General features: G+C 44.4%; 1 long non-coding RNA gene across 2 annotated transcripts in view; it reads right to left on the reverse strand.

Moving 5' to 3' along the window:
• Positions 1-15,469, reverse strand: part of LOC146208230 (uncharacterized) — a 51,176-nt gene that overhangs the window by 11,475 nt on the left and 24,232 nt on the right. Inside the window, exons 2-5 of one of the 2 annotated variants that reach the window (XR_014703371.1) lie at positions 14,360-14,450; positions 12,962-13,055; positions 3,626-3,743; positions 2,495-2,588 (exon numbers count right to left, since the gene is read on the reverse strand). This is a non-coding gene — a long non-coding RNA (uncharacterized LOC146208230). Of the gene's footprint in view, positions 1-2,494; positions 2,589-3,625; positions 3,744-12,961; positions 13,056-14,359; positions 14,480-15,469 lie in introns of both variants that reach the window. The other variant, XR_014703370.1, reaches the window with a different exon arrangement.

Here is a 15,469-nt window from a genome sequence, read left to right on the forward strand (position 1 = left end):
CACAGCGCCACAGTGTACGTGGAGCTACGCTTTCGCGTAACTCCAGGTACAGAGCTAATTTTTGTAAGTGATTTGAAGGTACATATCATTGCAGCAAGTTCGCGAATGCTGCCACACTGTATGTTGCCAGTAGCACCGTAATGTGTGGGAGCATTCGCGAGGATGTAGTAGCACCGTGCTGATGGCAGCACAAGAGAGGAGTGAGCATCACGAGGGCTGCAATTACAATGTAGCCTTCGTAAGGCACTCCTGGTTCTTCGAGAATGTCCTGTTATATAAGCTTGCCAATCTGCGAATAAATCGGGGGCCCAAGAACTCGTTTGAATTGCTGCATAGTGCGTGACTTCCATGCCTGAGAGTCACGCAATATTCGAAAGCGAGAAAGGTATTTCGGTCTTTGTCGATCTGCACCATTAGCAGAGCAAGTCAGTGTAGCGCAGCTGATCATATAATGCAAAAAGAAACAGAACGCCATATACCGAGAGTTGCGGTGAATGTAACAAATTAAACCGAAGGTGTCGTAGCCGCGTGCAAGAAACTGACGACTGCCTATAATCCCCTGGCCTATTTACTTGGTCTTCCTTCTTTAAAATATGTTCAATAATCAGACCCAATATTTAACGTTTGTCTATTGACTTCAGGAAGGAGTTGTAAACCGTGTTAAAAAAATAACTGACTTCAATGTTTGCACAAAGCTACCATTCACTTCAAATATTTATTTGTATGGGCTGTCAAGTATGCGCATACCTCGAAATATCAAAGTGGAGGTGCAGTGGTTAGGGCACTTCACTGCTGTATCCAAAGATGCGGATGGAATCCACGCAGTGGCGGCCGCTTTTCTATGGAGGCGAAGCAAGCAAGGAGCCAGTATACTGTCCGATGTCGGTGCACGTTAAAGACCCCAAGGTAGTCTAAATTTCTTAAGCCCTCCACTATGGCGTCTCTCTTGGCCCGAGTAGCTTTGGGACGTGAAGCCCCGTCAACCAAACCACCCAAAAAGTTTCAGCCAGACGGCGCTGCCTCTTCACGATCACAAAGCACGACTTCGAGAAGAAAATCCCCCCCCCCTTTTTTTTTTTTTCTGAAGTGTTCTCCCTGTTGAGGCTTTACGCCTGCGCTGGAACAGCTAGAAGTGTAACCAGGCATACGATGCATGATGCTTTCAAAGCCAATAAATAAATCTGTGTAAATCGCGCCTTTATGAAAGCATCCCATTTGACTGTTGATCGAGATGATCTACAACTTTTGTATCGATACTTTATTGCTCAAGCCAACCTCAAAAACGTTCGCAGAATAGACGTTACTATTTGTTCAATTTTAGCGAGCGAAAAGATAGCACAGACTAGGCCATGTTACTCTCAGCTTCTATCAGCTCGTTTCATTAAGCTCGGACTGACTATCCTTTTTAACAGCTTACTCCTCTTTAGCTGCAAAACCTCCGTTATGTATAAACTATCGACATTTCGGAATAAAGCGCAATGCACCAACTTATAATCACTACCATAGTCCCTCATGTATTTAAAGGGTACATGTCGGTTGCCGATTTCTAACATGCATATAACATGCAGCTGCCCTTTCAGTAATTTCGGGAATTCTGCTGTACTGTACGGTACTGGCAGCACCAAGATATGAGCATAGTAATACAGTCACTTACAGAATCGCAACGAATAATTAGTGAACGGGCAACATATTTTGATTTTTTCGTAAGAGGGCCCTTAAATTTCAACTACCTGGGGTAACTTAACGTGCACTCACATCGCACAGCACAAGGAAACCTTGCTTGTTGGCTCCATCGAAAAGGGGCCGCCGTAGACGGGATTTGGTACCACATCCTCTGGCACAGCAGCCGAGCGCCCTAACCACCGCGGAAACCTGGTGTTAACAGCAGTTACGAATTTCAATTCTGTAAGATTAAAAGAGCTCTTCAGTTTAAATAATCCTTGCCTTGTCATCGGACGTTACAAAGCGTTGCTTTCAGAATCAACCCTACATACCCTGCCGGATGGTTACATTTAAAACCTTTTTTTGCCACATACCAGAATGAGCCCATTCTGAAGCCCGCTCATTCGGTATATGCGTGGAATCTTGCAGCAATCAGACTTTTGTCTCTGAACACTTCTTAGGCATGAAAACACTCGGCACAGATTCTACACACATTGTACGCCAGGGTTCGTTTTCATATCTCCTCATATCGTGGTGCTGAGTGATGTCAATAGCACTCATCCTTCACCAGACACAATTCGGCGGCCATCACAGATTTAATTCTGACACAAGCTAAGGAACATGACTTGTCTACTAATATACCATAATGGGCTGGCCTGCAATGATTCGTGAACGGAGAGAGCATGACAAAAATTGTGGAGTATCGAGAGTAGTATGATTTGCCCGATCCAAAAAGAGAAAAGATTGCTTTCCACAGTTTCGCGTCTCTACTCAGTTTATCTGAGGCTGCGGCATCCTAATAAGTGGTACAGTGAGTGATACATATTCTCACCATGTAGACGTTCTCAGCGATGGTCCGCCTGAAGCTTCACGAGCACCGCCTGCGCCCCCAGTTGTCCAGCGCTGCTCTATGATACAGCAATGACCTGCGCAAATTTGTACGGCGCCATAAAATGGCAGCTTCATGGCAGCTTCATGGCAGCTTCATGGAAGCTGTGACATCACATGTGTCCAAACCACCATTTTGCTGTCTCAATTAAAGAGCGTTCTCAAAAGGCACCATCAAGATGTGTTATGTATGATCCCTTCGCCGTATGTCTGCCCTTGTCTTACACTGGCGAGATAACATATATTTCGCCCTGAGGCTCCAACACAATAACAAATAGAAAGACACAATACAGATCGAAAAACGTAATATTCAGGAATGAGCACTACTTATGTTTTAACAATTAAAGAATCGCCCCCGCGCAAGCTAGCGTGCTGGTCGTGAAGCTCCATTACTTTCGCGAGGCAAATCAAGAATAAATACATATTAAACACATACCCGCCTCGAGAATGGAAGGCCGCCCAGAGCGACGTGTGGCACACACAAAAAAAGCCCTTTAGGCTCCGCATACAGGTTCCATTTTTATTTCTTTGGTTTGAATAGAATAAATAAGTTATCTCATTCTCAGCATGTCCTCCCTTGACTACCGTCCTCTGAGTGCCGACTTTTTAATGCCCACCGACTTTCCCAGTCAACTTTACCCTTGGGGTCTGCACACCATAGCATTGGAGTCCCTCAGTAGGTCAAACTCACCAACTGCGTAGATAGCAGCGATCGCATCCCCGAAACAACGTAGGTCCCCAAAGAAACTTTTCTATAGGAAGCGGCGGAATTGTACCGAGCGCTAGTCTAAATTTAAAAAAAAAAAATAAAAGGGGAAGATAACATATCACCAAAAAAGAGGGGAGCTATGCGATACACGAGTAGCAAGTGCTAGCACGTATGCTCAAGGTTGTGTAGGCAAGGAAAGCGCAGCTAGAAGCAATCAGCGCATCAATTAAACGCCACATTAGTAGACTGGCGTGTATTCCTGCTGCTCGACCTTGCAAACCTTAACAAAATGTACATGTGAACCTTGCGTAAAGTACAATATAAATGTTTTTTACAGAAGACTGCATGTTTGTAACATCGACTCACTTAGTTCACTGGCGCGGTCAGTCCTGCTCCTGCTTGACTGTAATGCCGATGGGCACCGTGTTCAAGCATGCTTGGATTCAGGCCTGGAGGGCTGGAGACCACACACTGAAGCAATGGTCTGTAAAGAAGGCAGAGAACATGTGACTTAATGAGCATTAACTATTTGAGAAATCACATTAATTATTAGCGGCTCCGTTGCCTACGTGCATCATTTTAACCTCCCATCATGGAGAGTCAACTAACTGTGCCGGTTTTGGTGTCTCGAAAATTTCACAGTTGACCATGCAGAGGAATTCTATAGCTGCATGACAAAAGTAAGTCAAAAATCACTTTTTAAATAAAATATGGATTTGCTCGAATGTTTCAAATCAGCCTTAGTTCTAGACATGGCCTCGAGCTTTTACTCACGGTCCTCGCATATCCTCCTGCAGATGCTATTTCGCGTGACGAATTCTTACATGAGGAATCGAAACGTTACAGTGCAAGGAGCAGAATTTTGCTTACAAGTTGCTGCCTAACGTGCGCCGATATCGTAGAGAACATTTCTGTATTTCGTTTGTTCACATGCGTACGGAGTCACCACTGTAGGAAGCAGATTCTCCCACTTAGACAAACAAAACAGTCCCCAGCTGCAGGAAAGATCCAAGTCATCAAAAAACCTTGTGGGTGACTGTTTGTATGGTGTCCTCCACCTCAACTGACGTACATATATTATGGTGAGGCTGCTCAAAAGTAATAAAAAATAATATACATCTGCCCGTGCACTAGGTATTTTATCTATCAATTTTATCTATACACATAGGCTCGAATATTTCGCGTGCGATTTTTCTTTGTACTCTTTTATTAGGCAATCCTTCTCTAAAGATAGACGGCAGCCATGGTGTGAAGCAGAATGCAGTTTTATATAACTTCCAGTTACAATTCGGAGGTTGTTCTATAGTGCTCCAACATAACGTTCAATGCAATTAAGTAAAACTCCACAATTTTGGCTTGGGGCTTAGATATGTGCCTCAGTTAGAGACCTTAATAAGGACCTGAGCGTCTCTACAATGAAGAAATCGCCTGCCGATTATCCAAGGCTAATCTCTCAATCAGATTAAAACAACCTCAAGCTACGTCACCACGTTATCACGATATCAGCTGAACCAGAATTCCTAAATCTACAGTGTTTGCGCCACCAGAAATTACAATCTCCTTTTAATAAATATCAATGCGAGAAGAAACGCTTTCCATCATTCCAATGAACTCTAAACTCAATTTATCGATCAAGTTCTTTGACATACAGCTACGATATCTAGTTGGACGTCGAGCTGACCTTCTCCCGCTTTTTTGTTTATCGCGGCACAAAGGTTAGAAGTGAGTTCGATGTGCGTAGCGAAAAATTTGGTCACGTACACACATGCACGCTAACCCATACAGTTGACGCAGAATCATAGAATAATCACCAAGCAAAAACAGTCTAGCTTCGGGGCATATCGCGATCGTCTAAAGTTTCAGAGTATTGTACCGCGACTATTCTCTGGGGTATTGTTTGGCTGGCGCCGCCTTCTATGGGCCGTTAAACTCGGTTTTGACGTCGTAATCTAGCGTCCCACCGAAATACGATGATGTTGCTTTCCTCTAGTATTTCTTACATATATAGTGGCACGGTGTTGCATGAGTGTTATCATAGCATGGCTATGACATGGCCACGCCGACACTGAAACAAAAACAACGCGCCAAAGATTTGCCTGAGTGAAGTGCGGCGTTCTGAAGAAGCGCGTATAGTTCCTGCCATGAAGTGGGGGCATTTAATGCACTCTTGAAACTGAATCTATCGTCATCATCAGCCTGACTATACCCACTGCAGGGCGAAGGCCTCTCCCATTCTTCTTCAATGAACCGGGTTCTGTGCTAGCTGCATCCACTTGACCCCTGCGAACATCTTAACCTCACCGCCCACCTAACTTTCTGCCGCCCCCTGTTACGCTTAATTTCGCTTGGAATCCAGTTTGTTACCCTGAGCGCCCATAGGTTATCCTCTCTTCGCACTACATGTCCTGCCCATGTCCATTTCTTCTTAATTTCCACTAGGATGTCGGCAATTTGAGTTATTTCTCTGACCCCCTCTGCACGCTTCCTATCTCTTAATGTTACCCCTACCATTTTTCGTTCCATAGCCCTCTGGGGTGTCCTCAACTTTAGAACCCTCTTGGTAAGCATCCACGTTTCAGCCCCATAGGTGAGTACAGGTAAGATGCGACTGTTGTATACTTTCCTCTTGAGCGATACCGGTAAGCTGCTAGTCAATCTGCGAGTGCTTGCCAAATGCGCTCCATCCCAATCTTATTCTTCTTGTTATTTCCTTTTCGTGGTCCGGATCTGTGGTTACTATACCTGTCATAAATAGAAATATTCGCCTACTACTTCCAGAACTTCGTTACCTAATATAAACTGCTGTTCCTTCCCAAAGCTGTTGAACATTATCTTAGTCTTCTTCTGCATATTGCTTTTCAAGCCTACCTTTCTACTTTTCCTCTCTGTGTCATCAATCATAACTTGCAGTTCATCCCAGAGTTGCTTAACAAGGCAATGTCATCAGCAAAGTGCTGATTACTGATGTATTCTTCACCTACCCTAATCCCTAACTGCTCCCATTCCAAGTCTCTGAATGCTTCCTCTAAGCAAGCTGTGAAGAGTACTGGGGAGACTGTGTCTCCTTGCCTAACACCTTTCTTTATTGGAATGTTTTTTTACTTCCTTTATGCACAACCATGGTTGCTGTGCAGCCACTATATATTATATATATATTCCAGCACTTTCACGTACGGCTCTTCTACCCCCCGATTTCGCAGTTGCTTGCATCACCACCAAAGGTTTCAACTGAGTCAAATGCCTTTTAGTACTCAATGAATGCTATATATAAGGGCCGGTTATATTCCGAGCATTTTTATAACATCGGTTAATGGTATGGATATGATCGATAGTAGAGTACCGTTTCCGAAAACCTGCTTTATCCTTTGCTTGATTGCAGTCTAAGGTTGTCCTGATTCTATTATCGATTCTATTAGTAAATACCTTATACATAACAGACAGTAAGCTGATTGGTCTGTAAATTTTAACGTCCTTAGAGTCCCCTTTCTTTTGAATGAGGATAATGTTTGCATTCTTCCATGGTTCCGGTACCGTCGATGACACCAGGTACTCCGTATACAGGGTGGCCAGTTTTTCTAGCACGATACCCCCCCCCCCCCCCCCCACTCCTTTAACAAATCTGCAGCTATCTGATCCTCTCCAGCTGATTTTTATCTTTTCATAGTTTCTAATGCTTTCTTGACCTCGCCCTTCGTCACTGGTGGAACGTCTGACTGTTTTTCCCCAAAGCCAATCTCAGTACGGTCCTGACTACTTTGGCTACTGTAAAGATCTGTATAGAACTCCTCGGCTACTTTGACTATCTTGTCCATATTCGTGATTACGTTGCCCGCCTTGTCCCTTATCGCATACATCTGGTTTTTGCCTATGCCCAATCTCTTCTTTACCGCTTTAAGACTTCCCCCGTTCTCAACAGCATGCTCAATTTTCTCCATGTTATACTTCCTTATATCGGCCACTTGCGCTTATTGATTAGCTTTGATATCTCGGCCAATTTTATCTGGTCTCTTAGATTGGAAGCTTTCATACTCTGACGTTTCTTAACCAAATCTTTCGTCTCCTTAGACAGCTTACCGGTATCCTTTCTAACTATCCTTCCGCCTACGTCTACAATGCACTCAGTAATGCTATCTCTGAAATTATTGTTCATTGCTTCTAGGGTAATGTCGTCATACTCGGTTAGAGCTGAATATCTATTTTGTAACAATATCTTGAACTCTTCTGCCCTCCCCCTCCCCGCTAATTCGTTGATGGGTTTCCTTCTTACTAATATGTTGCGTTCCTTTTTCTGATTTAGGCAGTATAATTGGCAATGCGAAAAGTAAAGACGCAGTATACTGTACTAATGGGCGACTTCAATGCCAAGGTAGGGAAAAAGCATGCAGGAGACCAGGCAGTAGGTGACTATGGCATTGGTTCTGGGAATGGCAGGGGGGAGTTACTAGTTGAGTTTGCATAATAACTTAAGAATCATGAATACCTTCTTCAGCAAATGAAAGAACCGGAAATGGACATGGAAAAGTCCTAAGGGGGAGACTAAAAATAATTGACTTCATACTGTGTTCAGCCCCCGCCATTATGCAAGATGTAGAGAAAATCGGGAAAGTGCGATGCAGTGACCACAGGATTGTGAGGTCTCGAATTAACTGAATTTATGCAACGTGAAAAAACAAACGCCCGCGCCGCTCTCCAGGTCCTTTTATTATTTAAGGATGCTTAAATTGCTCCACTTAGAGTGCTCGAAAGCTGTTGAGCAGATGTGGTTATTTAATAAGGCGTTGGACACGCGCTCTAGATACTCCAACAGCAGGAAAGTGTTTTCTGCCCACACGCCAAATGCTCGAGCAAAACTGCCAACACATAGAAAAATAAAACCAGCAGGAAGCATTTGGCATCTCACAGGCCAAGCTCATATTTGGTTTGTGGAGTTTAATGTCCCAAAGCGACTCAGGCTGTGAAAGACGCTGTTGTGGAGGACTCCGCAAATTTGGACCACCTGGCGTTCTTTGACGAGCACTGACATCGTACAGCACACGGGCGCCTTGCTTTTCGCCTCCATGGAAAAGCAGCCGCTGAAGCCGGAATTCAATCCCGCATCACTGGGAACAATAGTGGAGCGCCGTATCCACTGCGCCACCCCGGCGGGGTGCCAAGCTCATGTGCGTCGAAGTTCACCTAGGCACAATTACCAAGTAACCAAAGGTCATGGCAGCCTTCTTTAATGCGGCCAGGGCATTCAGGCATCACTATGCAGTAATCGATTTCAGTTAAATATCCTATATTAAGATTTGACGCAGCGGGTGAATTTCACAGGCTGACCGAGACCTAAAACAGCAGCGTGTAACAGAGGCGAGTTTTTATGCATATCCTCAATAATTTCTGCCTTGGACTACTGCATCCTCGCCTGCCCCTGACAACCTGACAAGCTATACTGCTTTGTTATCAATATAGAGTTCGTTAGCACGCCGCAAGGTGACAACTCTGCTCAATCACGTGTGCAATACTGCTTCTATCGTGAACTGCCCGGCGAGGCCATGCGATTCTGAAGTAACAAATAGTTTTAGCCAATCAAAGCCACGACACACACTGTTAGTCGGTGTTCGATTCTCATTTCAACGTTCCTCATAAAAATAGGGGTGCGGTAATGAAATAGCGCAGATGACAAGAGCCTCTTTCTGTATTTTGCTCGTGAACCTCTGTGCTATTATGCACGACCAACTAGCTTCGCTCGCCCTTTCACAGGAAGGAATTGAGTTCGGTCTTGCCATCTAATAATATGACGTCGCACTACCCGCCGACAAATATATGTCCGGCCTCGTCACGTGCCATTTGCCACCTGTCAGATGCACGCTGGGGATTTTTGAGACTACGAGCCTAAAAAGGGGAGGGGTGCTAGTGTCTGCTGGTTTCTATGGCCACCACTTGGAGTAGTTTGCTGTGGAGGTTGTGGCTATAGCGGCTAAGTGGAGCAGGTAGGGACGGGCTCGATCCCTGCTGCGGCAGCCTTGTTTCAATAGAGCAGATATCCGTTGATGTCAAACAACCCTTTGACCTTTTCCTATATGCGGTCGAAAATGTTTAACCAATCACGTTTCGGACGGTTATTGCGCATCTTGCGCATCTTGCGCATCCACGAGTCGTGGATGACGCAGCGCTACCTTCACGTTATAATGAAGAGAGATCTGAACATCGTAACTTCCATTAGCGCCAAATTTTCCTGATGAGAAGCAACGTTTTAAATTGCGAAAACGAGGCACGAGCGTTTCACTACTTCTGGAATAGCTACCATGCTCTTATCGTAGTCAATTAAACTAGAATAATTGCACATGTTGCGTATGAATTCGGAGATAGAGGAAAGTGCAATAGAACGTTTTCTTTATCCACACATACAACAGCTCTTCAAAGGTATTTTCGCAAGAAATGTTTCATATAAATGTGCAGAGTAAAGATCAATTTCTTATACTAGTGGACGTTAAAATCGCAAGAGGCCACTTCAGTTTCACCTTTAAGTGCATAACTCGCCAGCGTAGGCTACCAGCCAACATATAAATCCCCGCTTTAACCATGCCGTATAAACGTGCCTGCGGTGCCTAGGGGTAACGTGAATTCAAGGATCCTGGCAAGCTGATTAAGATATCGCCCTCCCATATGAAAGGAGAGAACCGAGTTGGCGCCTATTGACAAACGTGATGTCAGAAAGCCCGTCCAAATAGCGCTCGACCATTGACAGCTGCCAACTACCGCTTGTCAGCGCCATGCTCGTGATTTGTCGCTTATAACGCCAGCTATAACTCCGGCACCGAGTTTTCCGTGAACAAGGCCTTTAACGCTATCGCGTCATAAAGAACAAAACTTCATTAAACGAGGCAGGCTTTTAAAAACACTCTGACATTAAAAAGTATGTGCTTAAGTATTTAAAGCTCAAGGGGATGACTTTATGAGGTAGTTGAGTAATTACACAGCAGCTGTTGAAGCTAGATTAACATAAAGTGCTGTTCTGACATCAGCACAACTGTTGCAGGCCTTTCACAAATGTGATTACATTTTATGCCTCACTCCCCCCCCCCCTTCCCCTCGCTTTTTGTAAGCCTAGCAGCCCTCTCGATCTGAAGAATTCCGCAGCTCACTTCCAAGCGAGAACTCTTTCTTCATTTGAGTTTCTTAGTTGCAACTGAAAGCTCCGCGACAGACGAAATCAAGTCCACTTGTCGAAAAGTTGGCTCGGCTTGCGAACTGAGGCTTCCCGTCTACTCTAGTTCGGTGCTTTTTAATACCGTGCAGCCATCTTCTTTCTCTCATTATACCCTCGATTTTTAGGTGCATTTCAAAACACAGCTTTGATTTAAAACACAGCGCTAGAATCCTCTACTTCCACGTCACACTGACGTCGCCTCACGAGTCCTTGACCTTGACAGTGGGCATGGGCCACTTGGCCCGGGTGACTATGACCCAGTCATGTCACGACCGCCAGGCTTACCACAAAAGTTTGAGCCCTAAATGCTTGCTTTCAAAGCCAATAAATAAATTTGTGTAAATCGCGTCTTTATGAAAGCATTCCATTTGGCTGTTGTTCTAGGTGATCTACAACTTTTGTATGGATACTTTATTGCTCAAGCCAACAACAAAAACGTTCGCAGACTAGACGTTACTATCTATTCAACTTTAGCAAGCGGAAAGTCCTGGACTTATTCAACCTGCTCTAGCAGCTTTTATCCAGGAAACCTTCCAGCAAAACTGCAAAATAAACAAACTGAAATGAACTGAACTGAAAGATAGCCCAGACTAGGTCACGTTACTCTCAGCTTCTATCAGCTCGTTTCATTAAGCTCGAACTGACAATCGTTTTTCAAAGCTTACTTGTGTTTAGCTGCGATACCTCCGTTATAGTATAAAGCATGGACATTTCGGAATAAAGCGCAATACACCGACTTATAATTACTACCATAGTTCCCCATGCATCCAAAGGGTGCACGTCGTTTGCGGATTTCTAACGTATGCATATAACATGCAGCCGCCCTCTCAGTAATTTTGTGAATTCTGCTCTACTGTACGGTACCGGCAACACCAAGATATGAGCATAATAATATCGTCACTTACAGAATCGCAAAGAATAATTAGTGGACTGACAACATATTTTGATCTTTTCGTAAACATATTCCAGGGCCTTCCTGATATCGCGTAATATCTTGTTATGCTGCTGTTGCAGCGCGTCTGTTGAACAGACTGCTAACTCAACCAGTTCCATCCAATTGGTGCTTTTCGCACGGGTCCATTCGGACAGTCTCGTTTCCGTACGCGTCCATCCGGATATTGGACGTGCGAACTCTTCGTGACCTGCCAGAGTCATGCACTATTCCAATATATAATAGGTAATTCGGCCTGTGATTAGTACAGCCTAGGACAGTGCTCGAGGACTGTCCCTGCTGAAATTCCCTCTATGCAGTGCGAATTCGTCTGCACGCTTCTTTCTCTACATTCTGGTTTCACACACGGAATGGTTCGAGGAGAGCCTTGTTATAAACTTTACACGTGTCATTTGTGCATACCTTCAATTCGTACCTCTGGGCACAGTGAGAAAATGTAGAAACTATCGTAATTAACTGAGAGCCACAAAGGATTGACGACTGAGTAAGATTACTTAAATTAACTGTTTTATCTCAAAAGCTAATTAGGTTACAGCTTCACTCATGTTTCAAACTACTGCCACTCCCATTTTGTTTTTCAGTGACCACCAGGATGGGATTTGTTCTCCCTGATGAAAACCGGAGATCAGAGATGAGTCTTTGATTGGTGAGAAAACGTGTGCTTGGGCCAGTTAATCTTTATCAGACGCTCAAAGCAAAGGAACGGAAAATATTTTGTTTAGCTTATCGGGTTTACCGCCCCAAGGTGATTCAAGCTATGTGAGGACCTTGACATTTCAACCACCTGGGTAACATAGCGTGCACTCACATCGCGCAGCAAAAAGAAAATATCTTGCTTGTTGGCTCCATCGAAAAGGGGCCGCCGTAGGCAGGATTTGATCCCGCATCCTCGGGCACAGCAGTCGAGCACCCTAACCACCGCGTAAACCTGGTGTTAACAGCAGTTACCAATTTCAATTCTAGAAGATTAAAAGAGCTCTGCACTTTAATAATCCTTGCCTTTTCATCGGACGTTACAAGGCGTTGCTTTCAAAATCAACCCTGTCGGATGGTTAAATTTAAAACCTTTTTCTGCCACATTCCAGAATGAGCCCAATCTGAAGCCCGCTCGTTCGGTATATGCGTGGAACCCTGCATTCACGCATTTACTACAGCAATCACACTTGTGTCTCTGAGCACTTCTCAGGCATGACAACACTCGGCACAGATTCTACACGCATTGTACGCGAGCGTTCGTTTTCACATCTCCTCATATCGTGGTGCTGAGTGATGTCAATAACACTCATTCTTCACCAAACACATTTCGGCGGCCATCACAGATTTAATTCAAACACAAGCTAAGGAACATGACTTGTCTGCTAATATACCGTAATGGGCTGGCCTGTAATGATTCGTGAACGCGGAAACCATGACGCAAATTGTAGAGTATTAGACAGTAGTATGCTTTGCCCGATCCATAAAGTGAAAAGTTTACTGTCCACAGTTTCGCGTCTCTACTCAGTTTATCTGAGGTTGCGGGATCCTAATAAGTGGTACAGTGAGTGATACATATTCTCACCATGTGGACGTTCTCAGCGATGCTCCGCCTGAAGCTTCACGAGCACCGCCTGCGCCCCAGGTTGTCCATCGCTGCTCTATCATACAGCAATGACCTGCACAAATGTGTTCGGCGGTATAAAATAGCAGCTTCATGGAAGCTGTGACATCACATGTCTCCAAACCACCATTTTTCTGTCGCAAAGAGCGTTCTCAAACGGCACCATCAAGATGTGGCATATAAGATCCCTTCGCCATATGTCTGCCCTTGTCCTACACTGGCGAGATAACATATATTTCGCCCTGGAGGCTCCAAAACAATAAAAAGAAAATAGGAAAACCCAATTCAGATCGAAAAATATAATATTCAGGGATGAGCACCACTTCAGTTCAGTTCAGTCATTCAGTCGGGTCCGACTCTTCGTGACCCTATGAACCATATCACACCATGCTTTCCGGTCTTTCGCTATCATCCTAACATCACATAACTTCATCACCAGCGCCTTGAGGATGCCATCTAACCATCGCGTTCGCTCCCTACCCCTTCTTCGGTGACACCCTCAACCTTTCCCAACATCAAATCTTTTTCCAGCGACTCCTCTCTTTCATCACATGACCAAATTAGCCGAGCTTTAACTTTAGAATTTGACCCTCCAATGAGCAGTCAGGGTTTATTATGTTTTAAAAATTAAAGAATCGCCCCTGCGCAAGCTAGCGTTCTGGTCGCGAAGCTCCATTACTTTCGCGAGGCAAATCAAGAATAAATACATATTAAACAGATATGCGCCTCGAGAATGGAAGGCCGCCCTGAGCGACGTGTGGCACACACAAAAAAGCCCTTTAAGCACTGCATACAGGTTCCATTTTCATTTCTTTGGTTTGAATAGAATATATAAGTTCTCTCATCCTCAGCCTGTCCTTTCTTGACTACCGTCCTCTGAATGCCGACTTTCTAATGCCCACCGACCTTCCCAGTCAACTTTGCCCTCAGGGTCTGCACACCATAGCACTGGAGTCCCTCAGTAGGTCAAACTCACCAACTGCGTAGTTAGCAGCGATCGCATACCCGAAACAACGTAGGTCCCCAGAGAAACTTTTCTGTAGGAAGCAGTGGAATTGTGCCGAGAGCTAGTCTAAACGAAAAAAAAAATAAAAGAGGAAGAATACATATCACCAAAAAAGAGGCGAACCATGCGATACACGAGCAACAAGTGCTAGCACGTATGCTCAAGCTTGTGCAGGCACGGAAAGCGCAGCTGGAAGCAATCAGCGCATCAAGTACACGCCACATTAGTAGAGTGGCGTGTATTCCTGCTTTCCGACCTTACAAACCTTAAAAAATGTACATTTGAACCTTGCATAAAGTATCTTAATATAAGTCTTTTTTACAGAAGACTGCATGTTTGTAACATCGACTCACTTATTTCACTGGGGCGGTCAGTCCTGCTCCTGCTTGACTGTAGTGCCGATGGGCACCGTGTTCAAGCATGTTTGGGTTCAGGCCTGGAAGGCTGGAGACGACACACACTGAGCCAATGGTCTATAAAGAAGGCAGAGAACATGTGACTTTATGAGCATTAACTATTTGAGAAATCATAATTATTAGCGGCTCCGTTGCCTACGTGAATCTCCTTCACCTCCCTTCATGGAGAGTCCACGAACTGTGCAGGTTTTGGTGTCTCGAAAATTTCACCGTTCACCATGCAGAGGAATTCTATAGCTTCATGAAAAAAATAAGTTAAAAATCACTTTTTAAATACAATATGGATTTGCTCGAATGTTTCAAATCAGCCTTAGTTCTAGACATGCCCTCCAGCTTTTACTCACGGTCATCGCATAGCCGCCTGCAGATGCTATTTCACGTGACGAATTCTTACATGAGGAATCGAAACGATACAGTGCAAGGCGCAGAATTTTGGCTACAAGTTGCTGTCTAACGTACACCGATATCGTAGAGAACATTTCTGTATTTCGTTTGTTCACATGCGTACGGAGTCACCACTGTAGGAAGCGGAGTCTCCCACTTAGACAAACAAAACAAAGTCACCAGTTGCAGTAAAGATCCAAGTCCTCAAATAACCTTGTGGGTGACTGTTTGTATGATGTCCTACACCTCAACTGACATACATATATTATGGTGAGGCTGCCCAAACGTAATAAAAAATAATATACATCTGCCCGTGCAGTATGTATAACGGGCTTTCTATTGACATACAGAAGGACCTGATAGTCACATAAAAACAGACAGCACAAATCGGGCTACTGCCACTTTGATAAATGGCTTAAATAATTTTTTTACGCGAAATGGAGCGCGCGTGATGCAAGTTAAAACTGACATCAGTTACAAAAAATATATATATAAAACATAACGAGCGTAAGCTAGCATGCCAGGATAGGCGACGAAAAGGAATGGAAACAGAGCCGGGATAATCACGGATGGAAGTGGTTCTCGACGAAGGCCAATTCTCACTGCAGCAATGTGACATACGAGGTGATGCCGCATTCTTCGTCAATTTTATCTATACACATA

Source organism: Amblyomma maculatum, chromosome 1 (assembly GCF_055883805.1).
Source record: "Amblyomma maculatum isolate TAMU_Amacu chromosome 1, ASM5588380v1, whole genome shotgun sequence".
Lineage (NCBI taxonomy): Eukaryota > Metazoa > Arthropoda > Arachnida > Ixodida > Ixodidae > Amblyomma > Amblyomma maculatum.